This window comes from Macrotis lagotis, chromosome 2 (genome assembly GCF_037893015.1).
Source record: "Macrotis lagotis isolate mMagLag1 chromosome 2, bilby.v1.9.chrom.fasta, whole genome shotgun sequence".
NCBI lineage: Eukaryota > Metazoa > Chordata > Mammalia > Peramelemorphia > Peramelidae > Macrotis > Macrotis lagotis.
Genome location: NC_133659.1, coordinates 303,020,629 through 303,045,218, shown reverse-complemented (window position 1 = coordinate 303,045,218; position 24,590 = coordinate 303,020,629). Strand labels below are relative to the sequence as shown.

The following is a 24,590-nucleotide window of genomic DNA, read 5'->3' as shown; positions in this document are numbered from 1 at the left end:
CGCACTTGCTCTCTCTTTCTCTCTCTCTCTTTCTCTCTCTCTCTCTCTCTCTCTCTCTCTCCATATACATATATATATGGAGAGAGAGAGATAGAGGTAGATAGATAGATAGATATCTATATCTATCTATATATGTATGTATGTTTATTTGAACATGTAAGATTTTTCTCATTCTTTATAATTTCTTCTGGACAGAGACCTAATATTGGTAATGCTGGATCAAAGGTATGATCATTTTATTTCTTTTTGAACATAGTTCCAGATTAGTCTTCAGAATGAAGGGATCTATTCAAAACTCCACCAACAGTGTATTACTGTCCCTATTTTCCCACATTCTCTCCAACATTGAACATTTTCCTTTTTTGCCATCTTACCCAATCTGATAGGTGTGAGATATTACCTCATAGTTTATTCAACAATTTTGTCTTTCATTACTCTCATCAATATTGATTTGGACTTTTTAAAATACTACTATAAATACCTTTAATTTCTTTATCTGAAAATTGCATCTTCACATCCTTCGACCATTTAACAATTGAGGAATGAGTTCTAATCTTATAAATTTGATTCAGTTCTCTCTATATTTTGGAATGAGTTCTTTATCAGAAACATTAGCTGTGAAGATTTATTTCCCAGCTTCCTGCCTTCCTTCTAATCTTGCTCACATTGGTTTTATTAATGCAAAATCTTTTAAATTTAATATGTTCAAAATCGATCATTTTGTAATTTATAATTTTCTCCATTTTATGCTTAGTTATAAATTTCTCCCCTCTCCATAGATCCAACAGAAAAGAGATTTCTTGTTCTCTTAATAGATCTATGGTATCCTGTACCAATTTTGACCTTATTTTGTTAGGGAATAAGATGTGGGCCTATGTTGACTTTTTTGCCAAACTATTTTCCAGTTTTCCCAGGAGTTACATGTTAATTGCTGAATTTGTTAATTGAAGATTGTTAATTTTTAGCTGATTTTCTCGGTTTCCCTAAGTGTAACATCATAACATCTATATTGTAATTCAAACACTTTCTAGTCATGCTACACCAATATACTGTAAGTATAATTCTCAAGTTACATGTATTATCTATTTTGTAGGGATGTATAAAGTTCCATTTTCTTGACTATTATTTTTCTTCTTTCTGTTTACCTTTTTTTACACTTCCTTTGATGTCATCTTTGAAGATTCAATTGTAATTTTTAGGATTTTGTTTTCTTCGGTTTCTTTTCATATGGAAAATTTTACTTTTGAATGAGATGTTTTCCTTTTTCATTTCTTTAATTTTGCTTTTTCAAGATTTTCATTGCTATTTTACTTGATCAATTTTACTTTTCATCCAGTTTCTCATTTTTCCTTTTAAAGGAGTTGATTTCTTCATTGAATTTTTTCCAACATTCTTCTGGATAGCTCTCATTTATTTGTTCCTGTTTTTAGTTGTATTCTCTTCTTTGGGTTTCAAAATCCTTTTTGAACTCTTCCAAGAGATTTTGGATTTGATGCCAATTCAGAAACTCCTTTGAGGCTTCACAGGTAGGCATTTTATCACTGCTTTCTTCTTCTGAGATGGCATTTTTTATTATCCTTATCAAAATAGTAACTTTCTATGGTTAGCACTCCTTTTGGAGATATATATATATACATATATATATATATATATATATATATATATATATATATATTTTGCTCTTTTTGATAGCTGAAGTCTTCTCTTGAGGAGAATAGTCCCAACTTTTTGTGCTGAGACCAGGATATTGTACCTTCATTATCACTTGCTGAGGTATTCCCTGGCTTTGCCTATGCAGTCATTTGTTCCCAATGCAGTTCTTTTTGTTGCCCCAGTGTTCCCAGAGCTCAGGAAATCTCTGGGTTTGGGAAACTACCTGCTGGTCTGCTATCAAGCTGGTTTGCTGAGCCAGGCAGCACCTGAGCTGTGCTGTGGTTAAGAACCTTCCACTACCTTTCCTGCTCTCCAGCCTATACTGGGCTATGAAATTTCCCCTTTACCTCAGAAGACACAGATCTCAAAATGAAGATCCTCCATGATACCTTGAGGCAAGAACTTATTTCCTTCTTTTTTTGGTGGAATGTTTAGCTTTAAGGTCTGTGTACAGGCTTCATTTGAAGTGGTGCCCGGAAGAACTTCAGGGATTTTTTTTAAAGATTTATTTATTTTGAGCTTTACAATTTTTCCCTTAATCTTCCTCCCTCTCCCCACAGAAGACAGCCTGTTAGTCTTTACATTGTTTCTATGCTATACATTGATCTAAGTTGAATGTGATGAGAGAGAAATCATATCCTTAAGGAAGAAAAATAAAGGATAAGAGATAGTAGAATTATATAATAAAATTAGTTTTTTTTCTAAATTAAAGGTAAGAAATAGTCTGGTCTTTGTTCAAACTCCACAATTATTTCTCTGGATACAGATGCTATTTTCTATCGCAGGTACCCCAAAATTTTCCCTGATTGTTTCACTGATGGAATGAGCAAGTCCATCAAGGTTGATCATTACTCCATGCTGCTGTTAGGGTGCACAATGTTTTTCTGGTTCTGCTCATATGACTCAGCATCAGTTCATGCAAATCCTTCCAGGCTTCCCTGAATTCCCATCCCTCCTGGTTTCTAATGGAACAATAGTTTTCCATGACATACACATACCACACTTTGTTAAGCCATTCTTCAATTGAAGGACATGCACTTAATTTCCAATTCTTTGCTACCACAAACAAGGCTGCTAAGAATATTAGTGATAATCTCTTCAAGGTATAGACTCAGTAGTGGGATTTTTGTTCAACAATTTTTGTTGACCTTTGGGTGTAGGTCCAAATTGCTCTCCAGAAAGGTTGGATGGGTTCACAGCTCCACCAACAATGTATTACTGTTCCAGATTTCCAACCCTTCCAACATTGATCATTGTCCTTTCTGGTAATATTGGCCAGTTTGAGAGGTGGAACTTCAGAGATGCTTCAATTTGCATTTCTCCAATAGGTAATGATTTAGAGCAATTTTTCATATGATTATGGATCACTTTGATTTCCTCATCTGTAAATTGCCTTTGCATATCCTTTGACCATTTATCAATTAGGGAATGGATTTTTTTTTGAAAATTTGACTCAGTTCTTTGTATATTTTAGAAATGAGTACTTTGTCAGAAATACTAGTAAAAATTGTTTCCCAATTTACTACATTTCTTTGATCTTGGTTTTGGTGGTTTTGTCTTTGCGAAAGCTTTTTAATTTAATGTAATCACAATTATCTAGTTCATTTTTAATGATGTTCTCCATCTCTCCCTTGGTCAGAAACTGCTCCCCTTTCCATAGATCTGACAGGTAAATTACTCCTTGATCTTTTAGTTTGCTTATAATATTGTTTTTTATGTCTAAATCCTGTTATCCATTTTGATCTTATCTTGGTATAGGGTGTGAGGTGTTGGTCTAATCTGTTTATTCCATACTAACTTCTGATTTTTCCAACAGTTTTTATCTAAAACAGAAAAACTTTAGGGATTTTGAGCTGCCATCTTGGCTCTATTATGAAGTCCAAATCCTCAAATATATTTTAATGTGAGTTCAAAATTTGAGTTCTAGAGTTCAAAATGATCTTATCATCTACAAACTCAAATGTCTTTTATTTTTACTTATTTTACTTATTCATTTATCTTTTAAATTTTTTTCAATTACTTGTAAAAACAGTTTACACATTCATTTTTAAACTTTTTGAGTTCTGGAAGAAGTTAGGTGGTTCCTGAAATCAGAATGGACTTGAGTTCAAACTTAGCCTCTAACACCTACTAGCTGTGTGACACTGCCAGTCATTTAACCCTGGTTATTTAAAAAAAAACAAGTTCCAAATTCTTTTCCTCCACATTCTTCATCTCCTTAAGAAAGAAAGTGATATGAAAGCATGTTTCCATATTAGGTTTGTTGTGAAAGAATATATAGACAAAAAGGAGAATTTTTTAAAAGTATGCTTTGAACTGCATTCAAACACTATCAGTTCTTTCCCTGTAAGTGGATAGCATTTTTCAATATAAGTCCTATAGGAATTGTCTCAGATCATTGGATTTATGAGAGTTACTTAGGTTTTTTGCAGTTTTCTTTTGGTTTTGTTCTCTTTACTGTGTTATCAGTTTCCAGGTTTTTCTAAAAGTATTGTCATAATTTCTTATAGCATAATAATTTTCCATTGCAATCGTACATCACAGTGTGTTCAGTCATTCCCTGATTGATGGGTATCTCCTCAATTTCCAATTCCTTGCCACTACAAAAAAGACCTATTGTAAATAATTTTGTACATATAAATCCTTTTTCTTTTTTTTAAAAATCTTTTTGGTAGGCAGATCTCTTAGGGGTAGTATTTGCTGGGTCAAAGGACACAGTTTTATAATCCTTTGGGCTTAGATACATTGTTTGGATCTATTATTTTATATTTAGGACCTACTGTTGGTCAGACTGTTGGATTAATCACTTAGAATACAAAGAAACGTTGCTCTTTAAGGAGTTATTAACTGCCTACCTGAGGGGATGGAGTAGAGTTGGCTGAGTAGTAACTGGGGTGAGAATCTACCTATATGGAATGCCCATCAGGAAAACCTATCAATGAGATTTGCTTGGGTATATTGAGAGATTAAATGACTTTTCCAGGATAGTTTAGAAACTAAACTTGAACCAAAGTCTTTCTGACTCTAAAGCCTCTATGGAAAAAAAAATCCATGTTGCCTCTCTTCCTGTTACATTCCAAGCATTTAATCGATATTTTTGATTGATTGATACTCCACTATATAATAAGCAAGATTATATATCTTTTTTACATATAGGAATGTAGTCTTAACAGAAAGTGTATGTCTAGTGTCACACAACTAGTAACCACTCAGCTTTCAGCCCTTAAGCCAGAGTTCTATCTATACCATGTTAAATTACAAGTACTCAAAAGGTGGAAAAGGCTTCATAATTAGCTATAGAAAACAAGTATTTCATTCCACCACTGTCTGAGAACTTATACTTAGAAATATCAAACAGTTATTCCAGGATATATGGGAGAGTTCAACAAACCTTAAAATCTATTTCATTATTCTCAATATTACTATTTATTGAGATAAGTGCCAGGAACAGAAGAGCTAAAAAATAAATGTGTGAGACATGGTCCTGGCTTTCAAAGAACTTGGAGTATAAATGAAGAAAGAATCCTTATGAACAGGAAGGAGTTATATAATAATTCATTAAGTTCCAAAATATGAAATACAGTTATAGCTGAAAGGTTTTGTTTTTAAATTTCACAGGAAAGCTTCTATTGGTATGTTTGGACCTATCATCTTTTCCTGCTATTTATTGACTTCTTTTGAATGTATACCAGTAGTGGATTCTCTGGATCAAAGGTCCCAAACAATATAGTTACTATCGTCTGTTCTATTGTATTTTACTGAATAGTCTTGTTTATTCATTGTTTCTCCAGTGAAAATACTATTGACTGTTTTCTCAAACATGTCTTTACATCATATTGCATCTTTATAAACTTGATGTGTAGAACCAAACTATTGGTAAATATTAGGCAGTGGCTACTGTTTGGTAAACAATGTGCTAAGTTCTGGACAAGGCAAAGATTTTGACTATGTATACAAACAATATTCAAGACACTTTGTTAACTACTAAGGATATAAATAGAAGTAAAGAAAATAGTCCTTTCCTTCAAGAGTTTCCATTATTGAAGGGTAGGAAAACAACACATGAAAGAATGCTGGAAAGTGGGAGTCAGGTAGGAGAAGACTACCACATGATCCAAGAATGATCTGGAATTGGGCAATATCAGGTGAAAGTCCATCCATAAAACCAGAGTGGTTCCTTTGACAGAGTACAAGATTTCAATGAATAGTAAGTGATGTAATAATATAATATCAGTATCTGGGATGGATAAGTAAACATCCTTTCTATCATAAGTGATTTCTGTTTTCCTGTCAATTAATTCATTGCTAGACAGAGTTAAACAGATCATACTGGAAGACATGGCAGCCAGGGCCACAAAGTCATTTTGTCTCCAAACCTCTTTCACCTAAGAACAGAAAAGAATAAATACAAGAAGAACCAAAGTCAGCCAGGACTAATTCAGTGACTAATCTACTCTATGTAAAAACAATAGGTCTATCAATGTTCTTGTCCCCAGTCCAACAAAGCAAATCCGAATTTGTGCCGTGTCTCAAAATATATCTCTAATTCTTTTCCTTGAGGCCATCATCAATCTTTGTCAGGAACTGTGAATCACTTCATCTTCAGGTTTCTAAAATCTATAGTTGTTCATTGTGGAAAGATTTCTTCTAGTAAAATTTTCTTTAAAATATTGTTGCTTTTATGAAATGCTTTCCTGAATCCAGGAAAATCAAATTTCTTTCTTTTTAATCTGCTTTTAAATTGTATTAATAAATGCTGCATTTTGCATTTTTCTACATGAATATATATAACCAGAGATTTGTCAATATTCATTTTTATAGTATTTACTCTTTTCCTAATGTTTAATTCTACTTGCCATCCTATGAAAAATCCAATCATGACATATTTTAAAAATCTTTAATAAAATAATTTTTGTTAAATATATGTATATACATACAAGAATATATATTGCTATAACATATTTGAAATAGTTTATTAAACATATTTGAATCTAGCTTCATATTGATCACTTTTTTCTTTGATTTTTTTCTTGCTTATCAGATATTCAGATGTTCTTTCCTGAAGATTTAATGGTATGCATACGTATAAATAGAGGAATATTTACCATCAGAACTGAGAAGTATAATATTTAAAGCAATATTTTTATTTCTTGAACAGAACTAATTTTTCTTTCTCCATCCTCAGAACTTATTTTTTAATTTCATTGATTACTTCTTTCACACCATTAATTATTTAGAGAGCATTGTTCTTGCCCTTTGTAACCTGGAATAATCCCTCCTACCTCATGCCCCCAGAGACTTAGGAATTGTGTCTATAGCACAAACAGATACTTCAATTTTTAGAAGTATGATATTATATGATAATATTTTATTATGACATGGTTAGTCATATTCCTGTTTGGTTACATTCATTGGGCATAAAAATGACCCTGAGTCCTTAGGGCTTCACATTTATTTAAAAAGAGCAATAATTATAGCAAGAAAAATACAATGAAGAAAATATCAAGCTAATTATTTCCTCATTTCAAATATGAATACATCTAATGGTCCAGCCCTTGCAAGAAGCCACAAGTTCACCTTTCCTTGACAGTGGCTTTGAAAAGCAAAAACAATAATAGCTCTCGCTGGCGAAGGTTCATTCCCCAAGGAGTTAGTCAGTTGGCAGTCAGTTTGTCTACCTGACTTGGCTGATCCAAGCAAGAATTCATTTTCCCAAACTCAAGGAATACAGTTTATAAATATGGTTGTGATATGTGTCAAATTTGGTCTAGAATTGAAATAGAGATATCTAGACATATCTAGTATATACATATAAATATAATTATATTCATACTCACTCATATTAGACATGTACACAGTCAACACACAAATACATATGAGTATAAATGAATATGTATAAACATATGCATGATTAACTTGGAACCTATTTTAAGAAGAAAACATTTAAGGAAATATATTCATATACATGTATATACATATATATAATTAAGATCTCTTACATAGCAAGAAAACCTCATTAGTCTAAAGGAAATGTTTTATAAATATATTTTTTCTCTGCCAAAGTTAAAATCTAATGATTTTCTTGAGATTCAGCAGAATTACTACTACAGTTCAGTTCTTTAATAACTTAATAAATATTACCAGTGGCATTGAATTGAATGAATTGGATTTTTTCTTAGAAATGTTTTATTTTTAATATCAGACATTTCTTATTTTCATTTTATCATTTTAAAAGGCATCACAAATATAGCATTCAATGGAATTTTGTCTACTTTTATTAAGCGAAGATTGTAAAAACTTTTCCAGCTCTGTAGTACAGTGGGAAGTATATCAAGGAGATGCCCTTCTTGAGATTCAAAATCAGGTTTACTAGTGTGACTTTGGCCAAATCACTTCACGTCTCTGGACCTCAAACTGTCCTTAACTATAAAAAAAGACATGGTTTGACTAGATGAATTCACTGGAACTTTGTAGCATTAAATCTCTGATCCCATATATAGTATTTTATGAGCCAGTTCTAATCACAAATATTCATCCCACTGGTTTATGACTAAAGATTTGGAAATCTTGTTAATCATTCTACTGATTTAATACACTTTTAAAAATGTTTGCAATGTTGATGTTATTGTGAAATTTTTTCTGCTGAATCTTTTAGAATGATGTTCCCAGCTACCAAACTTTATATATGCTTTTGAGCTGGTTATATTGTATGCCTATACCACAAAGAGATAAAGCTACCAAAAGAAAAAATAATATGTAACGCAACTCTTTTGTGGTGGCAAAGAAGCAGGAACTAAATGGGAGAAAATGCTTATCACTGGAGGAATGAATAAATGCATAATAAAATAATTTTATTGGACCAGAATGACTAAATATGATTTTTTCCCAATCCCATTTAACATAACTTCTGTTTATGCTCTTTTTGCTGTCACCCCCCTCCTTTTCCTGACTCTTAGTGCATTTCCTTCTTAGGTTATAGACAAATCTACTCTGCATTTATCTTGCATGTGCTCTTTTTCTCTCCCTCACTCCAAACCTCTTTTTGCCAATGCAAAAAATAGAGGGAGGCCACTGCATTTACTTTTTGGGTTTTTTGATCCATAGATTTTAAAATTACACCTGGCAGAAAATAAGTTATTAATAAATAATGTGCTTTTGATTTATTGATTCAATCACCCCTTTATATTTGGTTTTCATTTAGAATTGTCTGATTGATACCCATTCGGATGGGTTTTTTTCCCCCTTGGCAGAGATACTGGAGTGATTTGTCATTTTCTTCTCCAGTCCATTTTACAGGTAAGAAAACTGAAGTCAACAGGGTTAACTGACTTGTCCGGATCACACAGCTAGTAAGTGTCTGAGATCATATTTGAATTCATGAAGATAAGTCTTCCTCCCTCCAGCCATGGCATTCTATCTACTTTATCAACTAACTGCTCTAAGATTATATATATATATTTAAGGAAATGGGGTTAAGTGACTTGCCCAAAGTCACACAACTATGTATTTATTCAGTGTCTGAGGTCGGATTTGAACTCAGGTCCACTTGACTCCAGGATTTGATGCTCTATTCACTGCACCTCCTAATTGCCCCCAAGATGATATATTTAGAGGATCACGGGTCTGAGAAATTGTGTCCAGGTTCTTCTTAGTTTACTTCCATTAGTTAACTTACTTTACCAGGGTCACAACAATTGTTCAGAGTGGATTTAAGTTCTTACCATCCCTGAATCCAGACCTAGAAATTCATGAAATCATGGAATCATGGAATCATGACCATTAACTCAGACCCACTTCTACCAGAAATCCTAGTGCTTTCAGAGATTCTAAAGCTAACAAATCTTAAAGTTCAGAAAAGTGAACACGAAACCAGACAAGTTCCATTTCTTTAACATAGGAACCTTATACTTTGATTCCATGAGCAGGGTTTAAGATACCTTGGTAAGTCATGATCATATAACTAGACATTTACTTGCTCACTGAAATATCCATTTATAAAAAAAGAAATACTCATTCATATTACATGGGTGTGTTTCCCTTAAATATGGAAGGAAAGTTGGGGCGGCTAGGTGGTGCAGTGGCTAAAGCACCGGCCTTGGAGTCAGGAGTACCTGGGTTCAAATCCGGTCTCAGACACTTAATAATTACCTAGCTGTGTGGCCTTGGGCAAGCCACTTAACCCCGTTTGCCTTACCAAAACAAAAACAAAACAAACAAAAAAAAAACAACAACAAAAAATATGGAAGGAAAGTTATTAGTAGTTCTTTAGTGGAGATCCATGGACACTTTTTTGTTTTTAATATTTTCATAACTATTTTATAACTAATATCATTAGTTTCCATTGTAATTCTGAGTATACTGTTTTATACATTTAAAAACATGATTTTGAGAAGGTATCCAAAGATTTTACCAGATTACCAAAGGAATTCATGATACACATACCTAATAGCTAAGAGTCCCCATACTCGAAGAACATTCAATGCTTTTTCTTCTAAAAAGCAAGTATACTGAGGCAATTAGCTGGTACAGTGGATAGAGCATCTGCCCTGGAGTCAGGAGGACCTGAGTTCAAATTTGACTCAGACAATAAATACCTAGTTGTGTGACCTTGGGTACGTTACTTGACCCATTTCCTTGGAAAAACAAAAAACAATTAAAAAGAGCAAGTATGCTAAATCATATTTTGAGAGACTTCAGAAATGTAATTGATTTCACAATGCATTGGAGTTCTCAGTATGGTTTTAAAGTTTGGTAAACACGGAAAACCTTATAATTCCAAATAATTATTTTAGCCCTGGTATGATAATTCCAGTAACTTTTTCTATGGCTGTCACATTCAATGCTATTGGAGCTGACATCAAAGCATATATTCATTTTCTAGTCTTCCCTACAGTACCAGCTTGACTTTGCCTCCTAATGGCTTCATCTGCAACCATTGTTTTTTCACCTGGAATGCAAGAACTGATCAATCTGTTCTCTGGCCTCTCAGTGGGGGTGACCTTAGATAGACAGAACAGCCATGGAGGATGTACAAGGGATAAGCTTCACTTCTGGTCAGACCCATTCAAGTGCAGGTTTCTTTAACCCGATTGATCTGTCAATTTAGATTAGGGATGCCAGATACCAGAAAGGCAAGGCTATCAGGAAATCACAAGTAAATTAGAAAGATATCCTCCAGCCACAAATTTATCTTATTCTTCTGCTTACAGAGCTAATGGTCTGATAGTTTAGCTATTGAGAGGACAAAGGAGATAGCACACACAGATGTCTATGGGGAGCTGTGTCAAGCTGATTCCCCAGAACAGGGCATTTTCTGCCTTTTAAAGATACAGGTTATGGGAAGAAATTTCAAAGCAACATACAAAAACAATGAACTTTCAGAGGAACAGAAGGTAATTTATTTTTATATAGGTTTAACTGATGCATAAGGGTGTAGATATCAATGAATCAAATTATTACTTTTTAACTATATATTTTGATTCTCTCAAAATATAACTGGAGAATTTAATATTCAAAATAAAGACTCTGATTCCTCCTTTGTGAAATATGGGGGATTTACTCAGATTGAGGAATTCATGATGTAGAAAACTCCCTCCCCCAATAAATAACTTAGTAGGTAATAGGTAAAGATTAAATTATTTGCCCTCAATCACACATCGTAATCCAAATGTTCCTGAGATTGAATACAGTACTCAATCTATTATACAAGAAGTCTTCTTTGTGTGTGCCTTTTTAAAAACTGTTGTATATTTTTAAAGTTGATTTTAAAATGGAGGGAAGGTATGCAAATATGTATTAAAATTCCAACTTTTAAAAAATTCACATGCATTTACAAGCTTCCCTAAAGAAATTATTTTAAAGCATTATTAAGTAAATTTAATTAATGATATAGGAATTTCAAAATACCTTTGATAGGAGGAATCTGTTATATGTTATATGAAAGGATGGGGAAATGAACAGAAGGTAATATATCAAAGAAACTTTTAGATTTCCATAATAGTAGTTTGAAGTGATAATAATCCTGTTCTTGAATCATAATGAACTAGACAGAAACTTAGATGATCTAGTCCAACCCTCTCATTTGCAAATTCAATTCAGTTGGATTCAGCAAATAGCTATTGAACACATATTATATATCAGATATTGTGCTACATATTTAGGCTACAAAGAAAATAAATGAAGTTCTTCTTGTCTTCAATAAGTCATCTTCTCCTGAAATGATGTAATCAGCTGACAATAAGTAATAAAGATTAATAATAATAATGATGATGATGATGATATTAATATTATTTTTCTGTAGTGCTTTCTGTGTGTGTCAGTTTTGTGAGAAATGCTTTTTAAGTAACATCTCATTATATCATCACAGCCTTAGGGGTAGGTATTATTATTTCCCCCTTTTTACAACAGAGGAAACTGAGAAACAGAGATAAATGTCTTGTCCAGGGTCAGATGGCTACTGAGTGTTGGAGGATGGATTTGACCACAGGTCTTCCTGACCCAACATTCTATTCACTCTCCCATTGGGGGGAGACCAACAAGTTACGGAATCATTTCACAAAGGAGGTAACTCCTGATCTGAGACATGATGGAAGATGAGGATTCTAAGAGATCATGGAGGAGATGATTCATTCCAGGAATAGGAGATAGCTTGCTGAGTAGAACAAGGGGTTTATTAGGATTAGGGAAGAAATACTAGTTCAATAATTCTGGAATGTAGAGTTTTTGAAGAGGAGAGATATAATTTAAGGCTAAAACTTTTAGACATATTTTATACATGGCCATTTGTGAATTTGATACTGGAATCATTCTAGTACAAGTCTTTATCACCTTATTCTAGAACTAAGACAAACCTGCTAGCTGACTTCTATGTATGATTTCTCTCTAAATCAGATTATCTGTAATTCAGTTGGCAAGTTCATTTTCGAAAAGCAGTTCTGACCATGTGACTTTTCTATTCAATCCAATTCAGTGGTTCCTTATTACTTTCAGGATGCAATATAAATTGAGTCCAGGACTGACTTTTGACTTTCTTCCTATCTTATTCCCACAAGTAGGAACTAAATGAATGTTTGTTGATGACTTGAAATCATAGGATCATAGTTTAAGTTATACAATGAAGCTACAAGGTCAATCAATGTGACCATCTCATTTTGTAGAACAGTAGACTAAGGCACAGAAAGGTTAAGTTACTTGCCCAGGAACACAGTCAGTAAGTATTTGAAGCAAGATTTGACATCAGAAGGTTTTGGGTTTTTTTATAACACAAGCCTAACATTCTATATTGTTTCTAATCTAGTTTCAATATGTTAAAAAAAAAGAGCTTAGATAAAACATAGGTTATATAAGGAATTTCCCCTTAGGACAATAATAAGACACTTTAAGTTTTAATAAACAGGAGAGTAGCATGATCACACTTGCACATTGTGGGAAAATTGTATAGCAGCTACATGGAAAGCAGATTTATGAAGTGAAAGGCTGAAAGCATAGAAATAAGTTAAAAATCTACTACAAAAATAAGACAAAATAAATTTGGGGCAGCTGGGTAGTACAGTGGGATAGAGAGCTGGTCCTGGAGTTAGGAGGATCTGAGTTCAAATTTGGCCTCAGACACTTAATTGCCTAATTGTGTGATCTTGGGCAAGTCACTTAACCCCATTGCCTTGCAAAACCAAAAAAAACCTAAAAAAGTCTATTACAACTTCAATTACAAATAAAATAGTTGAGGGATAATTAGGTCTTGAACTAGAGATATGATAACTGCATGGAGAGAGCTGGATGCATGCAAGAGCAGGAAGGTTACTTGAGAAGACTGGGTAACTACTGACATATGAACAGTGGGAGAGAAGGAGAAAGCTGATATTTTTAGTTTGGAGTGACTGAATAGTTATCTTTCTAAGGCCCAAAGGAGAGTTTGGAATGTGGGTGGTATTACATATAGTGTAGATATGGTAGGATTACTGGGGAAGATGATAGGGTTTGTTTGGTATGACTAGGTCATCCATAAGATATCTGAATGTATATTTATGTATATACATACATGCATGCACACATTGATTGTGTATATATATATATATACATTTATATATACATACATACATATATATATGTATATATATATACATATATATATATATATATATGCATATGTCTATGTCCAGGCAACAGTTATATAGAGTCATAACAAAATAGTTAAGTTGAATCAATGCTTTAGGAAGCAAATGAAAACATAAAGTGAAAGTCCAGAGAGTGAATAAAAGAGGTCCTCGGGGAGAACCTGGGAGCCAGTGATACTTAGGGGGCAGGAGTGATGAACTAGCAAATAAGGTGGGCAAAAAGTGATTGTTTGGATAAGAAGAGGGAAGGAGAAGCAAATGACAAATCAGAAAAGCTAAGGGACTAGAGTCTCTAGAAGAACAGATGAATAACAGAGTTGCAATGTTCAAAATATTCAAGGATTCTGATGAATAAAAAAAAGAGCTATTGGACTTGACAATAAAATAGTTACTGGTAGCTTTCATGAGAGAGGTTTTCATGGAGTGGTCAAGACAAATTACTTCCTTAAAAATTGAGAAGTGAATGGAAATCAAGGAAATGGAGTCAACAAGTGAATGCTATGAAAAGAATAATGGAAGGAGTTAAACATGTTTAGCTGGATAAGAGAAGGTAGGGGATGGAAAAGTTCAAATGAAAGCTGTATTTGAAGGGCTCTTTTGTCTAAGACTTTTCCTGTTTGGCTCCAGAGAACAGAATGAGAAACAATGGATCAAAGTTTCTGAGAAATAATTTTAGACTTGAATTAAGGGGTCATACAAAAGAGATGTTTTAAGTGCTATACTGTCATTATATATCACTGCTCTTCAAAATCTCTACATCTCAGTATTTTTCTAATCCTGATAAACTATCTTTTACTCAGAGACATTTACAACAACCTATCTCCTTTTCCTGGAATGTATCATCTCCTCTATGATCTCTCTCAGAAGTCTCATCTTCCATCATGTCTCAGATTCAATCATATTATCTCCTTTGTGAAGTGATTCCATGATGTGTTAGTCTCTTTTAAAATGTTCTTCAGGAGGTAGAGGGTTTCTTTTAATTAAAGATTTTTTTTTATCAGAAAGTCAGATAATTAATTGTTAGAAATGTTGTAGGAAAGATTCCTTTACAAATACAAATTGGAGTAGTCATCCCTTTAGCTCCTTTCTGAATTTAAAATCCTGAGATTCTGTGGTGCAAAGGGGAAGGAAAGGGAAAGAATTAGTGATACTTACAAATTATTAAATCTGGAAGAATGAAAGAATTGTTTTATAATTATGATCAAGAGATATGCTGAGGTCCCAAGAGAAATTGTTGGAATAGTCATTGATTCAATTTCAGTAATCAAAAGACCAACCCCAATTTTGCTTATTTTAAATAGATTTTTACTGCATCTTTTGTTTTTATATAGCATAAATTTCCCCCCATAACCCTTCTCCTCCTAGATATCCATCCCTTTTAATTTTTTAAAGGAAAAATCACAAGGAAGAAAAGGATAAAGCTTTAATAAAAGTCATTAATTCATCTCTCTCTCTCTCTCTCTCTCTCTCTCTCACACACACACACACACACACACACACACACACACACAAACATGAAAGCATGCAAACACAGACAGGAGAGAGCTAGGTAATGTTTTACAACACTGGGCCAGAGGGAGTTTCTCATCTAGGAATTATTTTTTTTATTTTATTTTTTTATTTAAGGCAATGGGGTTAAGTAACTTGCCCAAGGTCACACAGCTAGGCAATTATTAAGTGTCTGCGGCTAAATTCGAATTCAGGTCCTCCTGATGCCAGGGCCAGTGCTCTATCCACTGTACCACCTAGCTACCCCTTCATCTAGGAATTCTTATGAAATGATAGGTCTATTCCCAATGCTTTCTCTGACTTCTTGATCAGCTGCCTACTCATTGCTCTTGTTGCCTTTAAAGGTCACTAGTTCTATTACCTGACCCTGTATCCCAAAGCCTAATAATAATAATAACAACATTTTCTACTGAGAAATGTAGCTTATTGAATAAACTCAATTTCACTTAATTTAATGAAGATGCTTTAATTTATACTGAAAGGAACTCTGTGTTATAGAATATGATGATTGATTTATTTAACATTAAAAGAAATTAACTATCATTCATCTTATTTTACTAAACCCAAATAAGGTGAAATAAAAGAAACTTGTGACTCAAGTTGTAGACTTTACCTATTCATATTTATTTTTCATAAAGAAAAAATTCTTCAGTCTAAAGAATTCAAATATAATTTTGGTTTTGCCAAATGATATTATAGCTAATATGAAATCACAATGGCAAATTATCTTTATTATCATTTACAGATTTTTTTCCCCAGGAGGATGTTATCTTGTGTTTTGTAGTTTTACAATACTGAAATTGCATAATTTTCACACTGCTAATGTTCTAACTTCCATTAAAATCTGACTATGTTCACAAAAAAATAATGTCAAAGCTATTAATATAATACAATGGCTGGAATAGGAACTGAGAGCTGTACTAAGCCTAATATTCACAGCATGTCATTAAGCTTTCATGAGCCATATTTTCAATAACTATAGAAAGTTACTAAAAAAAGTCCATTAATGTATGTTTCTATACTTTGGATATATACTTAGGTTAATATCATCATTGGAAAATGCAATATATATTTTTTAATCTTCCAGATTTGAAAAAAAAAAGAAAAACTCAATTGAAAATATTAAAGAAAAAAGAAAAGAAAATAAGGTGGAAAATGATTATAGAGTTTTTGAAGAGAGTACAAAATTCAATAATGTTAATTTTTCCTCTTAAAAATATATTTGTAGGCACACTTTTAGAATAATTTGTGTTCGTATATTTCTAGGAATTTAAGTCAGTTTCTTTAGTGTTAAACTTTTGGAAAGAATTGTCTACTCTTGTAGCCTCCACTTTTTTCAATATAATTATACTCCTAAACTGAATGCAATTTTGCTTTCACATATATTATTCTTATGAAGCTTCCCTCTCCAGAGTCAACTATCATTTCTTAATTGATGTATATCAGTCTTGATCCTTCTTGCTTCCATTTGATGAAAATTATTAAGAATTTATGTAGATCAATAAATTGTGAAAAGACTTTAAATATTTTATTGAATCCTCAGAACCCTGTGAAGTGGATGTTATGTTATAAAGGAGGAAAGTAAGGTTGAAAAAGACTATGTATTGTGTCCAGGGTCATGCAATTAATCTATATTAAGGAAATCCATAGTATCAAGGATATTGATAATCATTGACCAAATGTTCACTTTTTTGCTTTATGATTTTAGATATGAGATTGACAAAGCAAGAATGTCCAAAAGAGGACACCCAGTCTGGTAAGGGTTTTGAAAACATCTTCCTTCTAAAATATCAGGTGAAGTAGCAGAAGATGTTTTACCATTAGTTTATCTGTCTTACATTTGTGGCACTTTGTTGTACTATCATTTACTTTGCCTCACAAATGAAGAAGTAGGAACAATGAAAGTTTCAGAGGCACATTTAGATCTGATGCTATGGGAGGAAAATTCTATCAGGGCAATTCAGAAAAGAAATGGCATTTTTTCAGGTAGTGAGTTCCCTCCATGATGTAAGAATGTTTTCAAGCAAAATTTGGCTGACCAATTAAATGATAAATTAAAGAGTATATTATTAATTAAAGGAACATGCATATTAAGAGATAGGCCAAACCAAATGGGTCCTGAGATGGTCCCAACAAAATCTGAATTTCTGTGATTCAATGCAATGGAAGTTTCCTAAGTATTATGTAATATTTACAAGCCACTACTAGCATCCCTTGTCATATGATCTGGAAAATTTTTTCTCCCTCCAAGTTAATGGAAAAACTCCCTAAGGCAAAACAGAACCAGTGACTAGGACTTGAGACATGGAAAGAATTTGTTTAGTTTTCTGGACTTTCCATAAACATCTGGCCATAAATATTAAATGCCATACCCCCACACTAGCCTCAGAGGGTGACACTATCACTCTTTGAGTTACCATAATCATCTGTTTTAATAAATTTGCTGAAGAAAAAATGACTCTCTATGTAGATAACTGGATGGGCATGTGTCTTCCTAAACCAGTGTTATCTTGCTACATATCCATTCTGTGGGATTTGTTAAGTAATCTTTTTTGTTAAGGGTCAAGTGACCTCTCATTTTATTATAATTTTAAACATGAACTACTGTTATAACCTGAATCACTTCTGACTCCAAACTACATGTATGGATATATATTGATATATTTCTAGCTAAAATGGAATATTTATTCCCCAGAAAGATTCGCATTCCTCTAATTCTGAAAATTGGTGTTATGGGAAAAACAATGATCTCGGAGTCAAAATTATAGACATAGAGGAGAGTTCATTTCTTCCACCGTGTTTTACATAAGAGCAGGTTAAAGATCACAGAACTTAATCCAGGTCAAATATCTAGGAAGTGTCAGAGATAAGAATAGAGTCTGTCACTTTAATCTAGAAACAGGCTTCTATCCTATCTCTCTCTCTAAAAATTTGTTTACTTATTTTTAATTTATGGAATTAAAAAATAGGTTTCCATCTTCTCTCTCTCTCTCTCTCTCTCTCTCTGTTGCTCTTTCACAGAGAGATACATACATATCATTTGCTTAGTACACATCCATATTTATAAACGCATAGGCACTTTCCATGAGAATCTGTTAAAAAACAATAAAAATATTAAGTGCTTCCACTGTCAGCTGAATATTGAGAAATATTGAATATATAGGAGATTGAATTTTCCCATGTAAATATATTCCTGTTATTAAGCAATTTAAAGAATATGAATTATAACCTTGAACTCTCAAACCTACCTAAGAAAGCTTTTTCAGTGATTATTAAAAATCTAACAATTGTCAAACCTGATATGATGTAATCCTATTTTGTTCCTGGCTCCTCTAGACTCTAGAGTGAAACAATGAAATTTTTCATTAAGATTCCATCATTTTCAACACTGGTCTGTGGATTTTCCTATTAGCTGCCATGATTTGATATTTTATGCTTCTTTGCCAATCTACATTTCTCACTTTTTCATTTTGATTTTTATCTCAATAAATAAGTTGGAACTAGAACCAGCTTAGTGTAATGGAATATGCACAAGGATTAGAGGAGGAGTTTTTAGATTTTTTTCTTTCACTTTTGTGAATGCTTTTAGATAACTTGTGTCATTCAATTATTTGGAACCTAAGACTGGTTATGTGTCATCCATAATGTATGACTTCACTTAAGAATGAATTAAATCTCTCTTGTAAATGAAATCCTCTGATTTATATGGTGTTTGTTGTTGTTAAAATGTGGCATTTCCATCAAGGTCAACTATTTTACGTTCAAGAGTTTTTATATAGCCTATATGCCCCTTCCTGAGGCCCATTTACCAGTGGCCCACATAATCTACTAGTCCAAATGAAAATCCCTCTGCCAAAAACCCAGAAAAAATATGTTTTTAGATTGTTTTTCAAAAGAACTCATAACATCATAATTTGCATCGAAGTGTATTTTTGTCATTAATTTCTACCTACTTACTGCTATTCACAAATTGCAAAGCTCTAATCATTTAATACTTGCCATAGTAACTACCTATAGGTACATACAAAAGCCTCAAAATTTCTTAGCTTATATAATAGAATTAGAAAGGAACTACCTTAGGGATCATTTTGTCTAATACTTTCTATTTTATAGATGAAGAAACTGAGGCAAGATAGTAGCTTGTCCCAGTTCACAAGAGAAGTGGCATAATTGAGATTCTAATATACATTCAGCATCTCTCAGTTCAGCATCCTTTCCATTGATCATATGGTATGTTCTCTATTACTTCATGCGTGCTGTTAACCATTAATGTAAGGTTGTTTTTTGGTTTGTTTTATTTTTTTAATTTATCATTAGCAGTCTTCATCTTCCAAGAAGATTTGCTTTTTTTCTTGGGGATTTCCATTAAGCATTTTATCCTTTGACATTCCCCACACCTAAACTGAGAAGATACTAATGACTGCAAGAGAGGGATTTTTCCAAAGAAAATTTACTATCTCTTGCATGTCAACTACTTGTTAATTTAATGAACAAATAGGTGGTTATATGATAAGTATTTTGTGTATTTGGTGTGATAATTATATCAGCTAAATTTTCTTATTCATATTTTTCCTTGGAAATCATGTCAGATAGGTAAGGATATCAAGGAAGCCATCCATCTATGACTGTGCCCACTTCTGTGGATTGAATTAGAATCTTGTAGGGGTTCTCAAACATGCTATTATAGAAAGAACTCTGGATATGGAGTCAAAGAAATTGGGTTCAAATACCAGCTATACAATTTTCTGTCTCTGTGACCTTGGGCAAATGATTTTTCTTCTCTTGGTCTAAGTGTCCTCATATGAAAAAAAAAGGGAAAAGCAATAAAATTTAAGGGCTTGTATGGTTATTACCAGCTCTAAATCTATGATCCCATCATTACTAAAGCCTCATCATTCCATAATGGAATCTCCATTGTCATTGTTCTAGCTAGTTTTTAATATCAATGCTGCTATCTTTGCCTCAAAATCCCTAATTTGAATCCAAAGCTAAAATTCCATAGATACTGAGACAATTGCTTCTATAGAAATTTTCCTTCACTCTGTGGTACCTGCTGTTACTGTTGTCACACCAGTGACCATAAAGTAAATGGGATCACTGATGGTTTCTTCACTCATCATAGTGATAGACTGTAGTGAGAAAGGTTGGGCTTTAGTATGGACTCTGACATTTACTAACTGTCCAATCCAAGGAAAATCAGCTATCCTCTGTAAGCCTCAGTTATTGTATTCATGAAATGGAGAGAGTAATGCCTTCAGGCATATCAGACAATGCCTTTGTGAAGATCACATGTGATAATGCATATAAAGGGCTTCATAAAATCTAAAGCATCATACAGTTGTTAACTATTATTGTTTTTAAATAGTGCTGATATGAGTGAATATCTGAACAGGGAGTCAGCAGCAATAAAAGTATCAGGGGAAGCAGGGAATAGAACAATAAATACTACTGGCTGAGGAGGCAATGTGGCCTAGTGGAAAGGGAGCTAGATTTGAGGCAAAGGAGCCGGGCTTCAATTGCAAATCTTTTGCTTCTTACTTGTGTGATCTTAGATATAACTCTTAACCCTCTGGGCTTTATTTTTCCTTATCCCTAAAATGAAGAGGTTGGTTTCACTGACTTTTGAGAATTCTTTAAGCTCTAAATCTCGTACCCTGATTGGATTCAGCCATTTAGATATCTCTTTTGAGGGGCAGCTAGGTGGTACAGTGGATAGGACATGAGTTCAAATCCGGTCTCAGACAATAATGACCTAGCTGTGTGGCTTTGGGCAAGCCACTTAACCCCATTTGCCTAGCAAAATCCTAAAACAAAAGATATCTATTTTGAAGAATGAATGAATATATCATTATAAAATAGACAGAAACTTGAATTGGCAAGTAGGAGATCTCATTTCCAGTCATACACTGGAATTCACCCTTGGACAAACCACTCTTCTCTGAACCTCTGTTCCTGAATCTGAAAAATGAAAATTTTGGATATCATGATTTTTCTAATATTCCTTCCAGTCTATAGTAGTTTATGTTACTACTTTAATCACTTCTATGTATGCTGACATTTACCTATTAGTGTATTAAATCTAGTATTTTGTATTCTCCACAAGGGACTATGCAGTGAGATAGGTCAAAACAGGAAGAATGTACTCATTTTAGATAGAGACAATCGGAGGGCACAAATCTTGAGTAGGACTTGTCCAGTGTGGTGTGAATGAATGAATGAATGAATAAATGGGGCTAATTTTCTTAATGTCCTCTCCCCTTTCCAGTGAACTCAGCAGCAATCTCAACCTGATTCTTAGATAATAGAAACCAGAGAGGAAAGTAGAAAGTTTTAGGTATGTAAGGGATGAAAAATATGTAAAAAGGATAATGAAGCATGCATATGAGCGTTGGTATTGTTCACTTACTACAGTCATGAGCAAGTCTTGGTGACTCCATTATAGATTTTCTCGACAACCATATTGGAGTGGTTTGTCATTTCCTTCTCCAACTTAATTGGAAGATGAGGAAACTAGGGAAAATGGGTGAAGTGCATTGTATAGGGTCATGCATCCAGAAAGTGTCTGAAGTCAGACCTTGGACTTGGAGTCTTTTTGACTCATATACACTAGGGGAGGTATTAAAAATATTTAGGGTAAAAGTCACAGTATGGTTAGCATTCACATGAGAAAATAGTACATGTAACTATTTAACTAGATGTGTTTTCTAATAGCAATGCTGTGCCTGAAGAAAACAATATTATTAATGTACCAAGGACAAAGAGAAGCAATTTTGGTTAGAAACTTCATGATGGGTTACACAATACTCGGCATGTTCTCAGTACATAAAATCTAATAATGTCTGGCTAATTGGGTCTATACCCAGCAGAGTGGCACATTCGTTATATGGTCCTATATTTAAAAAATCAACAAATTTAGGTGCATTAGTTAGTTCCCTTTATATGTTCATTCATAATTAAAAAAATATCCATAAAAGAATTCATTGAAATGCCACCCAGAGGGTCACTTGATGAGTTTTATCAAGTTTCCAGTTACAGTTGTCTATGACTGCAATGTTTTGATTGATCCTTTTCTTGTCTTTGTTTCTAGTTGTTAAATTATTAAAATCCCATTGTTTCTAATAATCAATACTCTTATAGATTTTACCAGGTTCGGTCCATCCCATAGATGACAGTAGTCATCATTCTTTTCCTTGTGGGACATGGTACATTTAAAATAAGAAGCAATGGCCTGCTGAGACCAACTGTGATTCTATTAAGAATCTACTTTCTCTGTTAAAACAGTGGAATACAAATCAACATTTCCACTTACAGACTGCTGGGCTTGATGGGAGTCTGGGCTCCTTTTAAAGGAAAGAGCACAGGATGCAAGGATCCTTTCTTGGATAATTTTCTAATTAACCTTGCTTTGAAATGAGCTCACTTCTGGAGAGTCCAGTCCTCAGAATTTACCATTGTATGTGTGTTTGCTTCTAATGCTGCAATCAAATGCATCTTAGTTCTAAGTCGTCAATTTAAATTTAAAGAAAAATAAATGTATCACACACATGCAACAAGCAATGTTATGTATCTCATTCAATTATGAGAAAAAGCACTTCTTTAATAATTTCAATGTTTTATTTTGGGAATATTTTAAATATGTGAATTAGTAGAGCATTGGGAACAGTAATGTGTGTGTGTGTGTGTGTGTGTGTGTGTGTGTGTGGCTATGGATATAATTTAGATATAGGTAAAATTCCAGGATATCTCTTTCAATCATAGTTTTTAGTGTTAGAAGGTTATGAGATAACAGAGTCCAACTTCCTTATTTTAAAGATAAAGAAACTGAGGAATAAAGAGATGAAGGTATTTACCCAGAGTTATATAGCTAGTAAATATATGAAATGTAATTGGAACTCAGGTCTTTGTAACTATTATTGGAAGAACATTTCGGTTTTTTATTCTCATCTTTTTTTAAAATTTATTTTTCCAATTATATATATATATATATATATATATATAATTTTCAACATTAAAGTTAGTAAATTTTTCTTCCTCCTATACATCTCAGGATGCAAGTAATCTGATATAGGCTATATGTACACAAATTTACATATTAATCATGCTCTGAAAAAAAAGAATGAAAACAAAAGAAAAATCTATGAGAAGAAAGAAGTAAGAAGCAAATTTAAGATGATAAAAATAGGAAACTTTGATATGCATTAAGATTCTACAATTCTTTCTCTGGATATGGATAGTTTTCTGTTATATTTCCTTTAGAATTGTTTTTGATTTCTATATTGTTGAGAAGAGCAAAGATTATCATATTTGATCAAATGTTACTGTTTCTATGAGCAGTAACCTGGTTCTTTTCATTATATTCAGCATCAGCTCTTATAAGTCTTTCCAAATGCTTCTGAAATCTGTCTGTTCATAGAGAAATAATATTCCATTATATTCTTATACCACAACTTGTTCAGACATTCCCTAATTGATGGACATCCCCTCAGTTCCCAAATTTTTGCTACCACAAAAAAGAGCCTCTATGAAATTTCTTCTGCATGGGAATTTTTCCCCTTTTTTAGTGATTTCTTTGAGATACATTCCTAATTTTGGTAGAAAAATGGTATTAACTGGATAAGAGGGTGTGCACAATATTATTGCCTTTTGAGTATAGGTTGCAATTGCTCTCTAGAATGGTTTGATCAGTTCACAATCTATCAACAGTGCTTTAATATCCCAGATTTCCCACATCGCCACCAATATTTATAATTTCCATTTTCTGATATCTTATCCAATCTGATATGTATGAGTGAGTATCTCAGAATTGGTGCAATATGCATTTCTTTAATTAACAGTGGTTTAGAGACAGTATTTATGTCTGTAGTTTATACGACTATAGACAGTGTTAATTTTTTTATCTGAAAACTACCTATACATTTCCTTTAATCATTTATCAATTAAGAAATAACTAGTATTCTAATAAATTTGACTCTCTTCTCTCTCTATATTTCAGTCAAAGGGCCTTTATAAAAAATACTGACTGCAGAAATTATTTCCTAACTTTATCGTAGTTGGATTTGTTTGTGCAAAAATTTTCAGTTTAATGTAATCAAAATTATCAATTTTGCATTTAAATAGTTATTTATTTCTTCTTTGATCATAAACACTCCTCTCCATAGATCAGATAGGTAAATGATTCCTTGCTCTTCTAATTGGCTTATGGTATCAACCTTTATATATAAATCATAAACCCATTTTGACCTTATCTTTGTATATGAGATGAAATATTTGATGAAATATTTGGTCTATGCATAGATTCTGACAAACTATTTTCCA

General features: G+C 33.0%; 1 protein-coding gene across 2 annotated transcripts in view; it reads left to right on the top strand.

The window, feature by feature from the left end:
• The window catches only part of LOC141511763 (alpha-1,3-mannosyl-glycoprotein 4-beta-N-acetylglucosaminyltransferase C), a 414,197-nt gene that overhangs the window by 46,455 nt on the left and 343,152 nt on the right, over nt 1-24,590 (top strand). The window contains exon 1 of one of the 2 annotated variants that reach the window (XM_074220813.1): nt 16,727-17,069. The exons of the other annotated variant lie outside the window; for it this stretch is intronic. The gene's annotated coding sequence lies outside the window, so the exon portion shown is untranslated. Of the gene's footprint in view, nt 1-16,726; nt 17,070-24,590 lie in introns of those variants that run through there. 2 annotated transcript variants of the gene reach the window in all.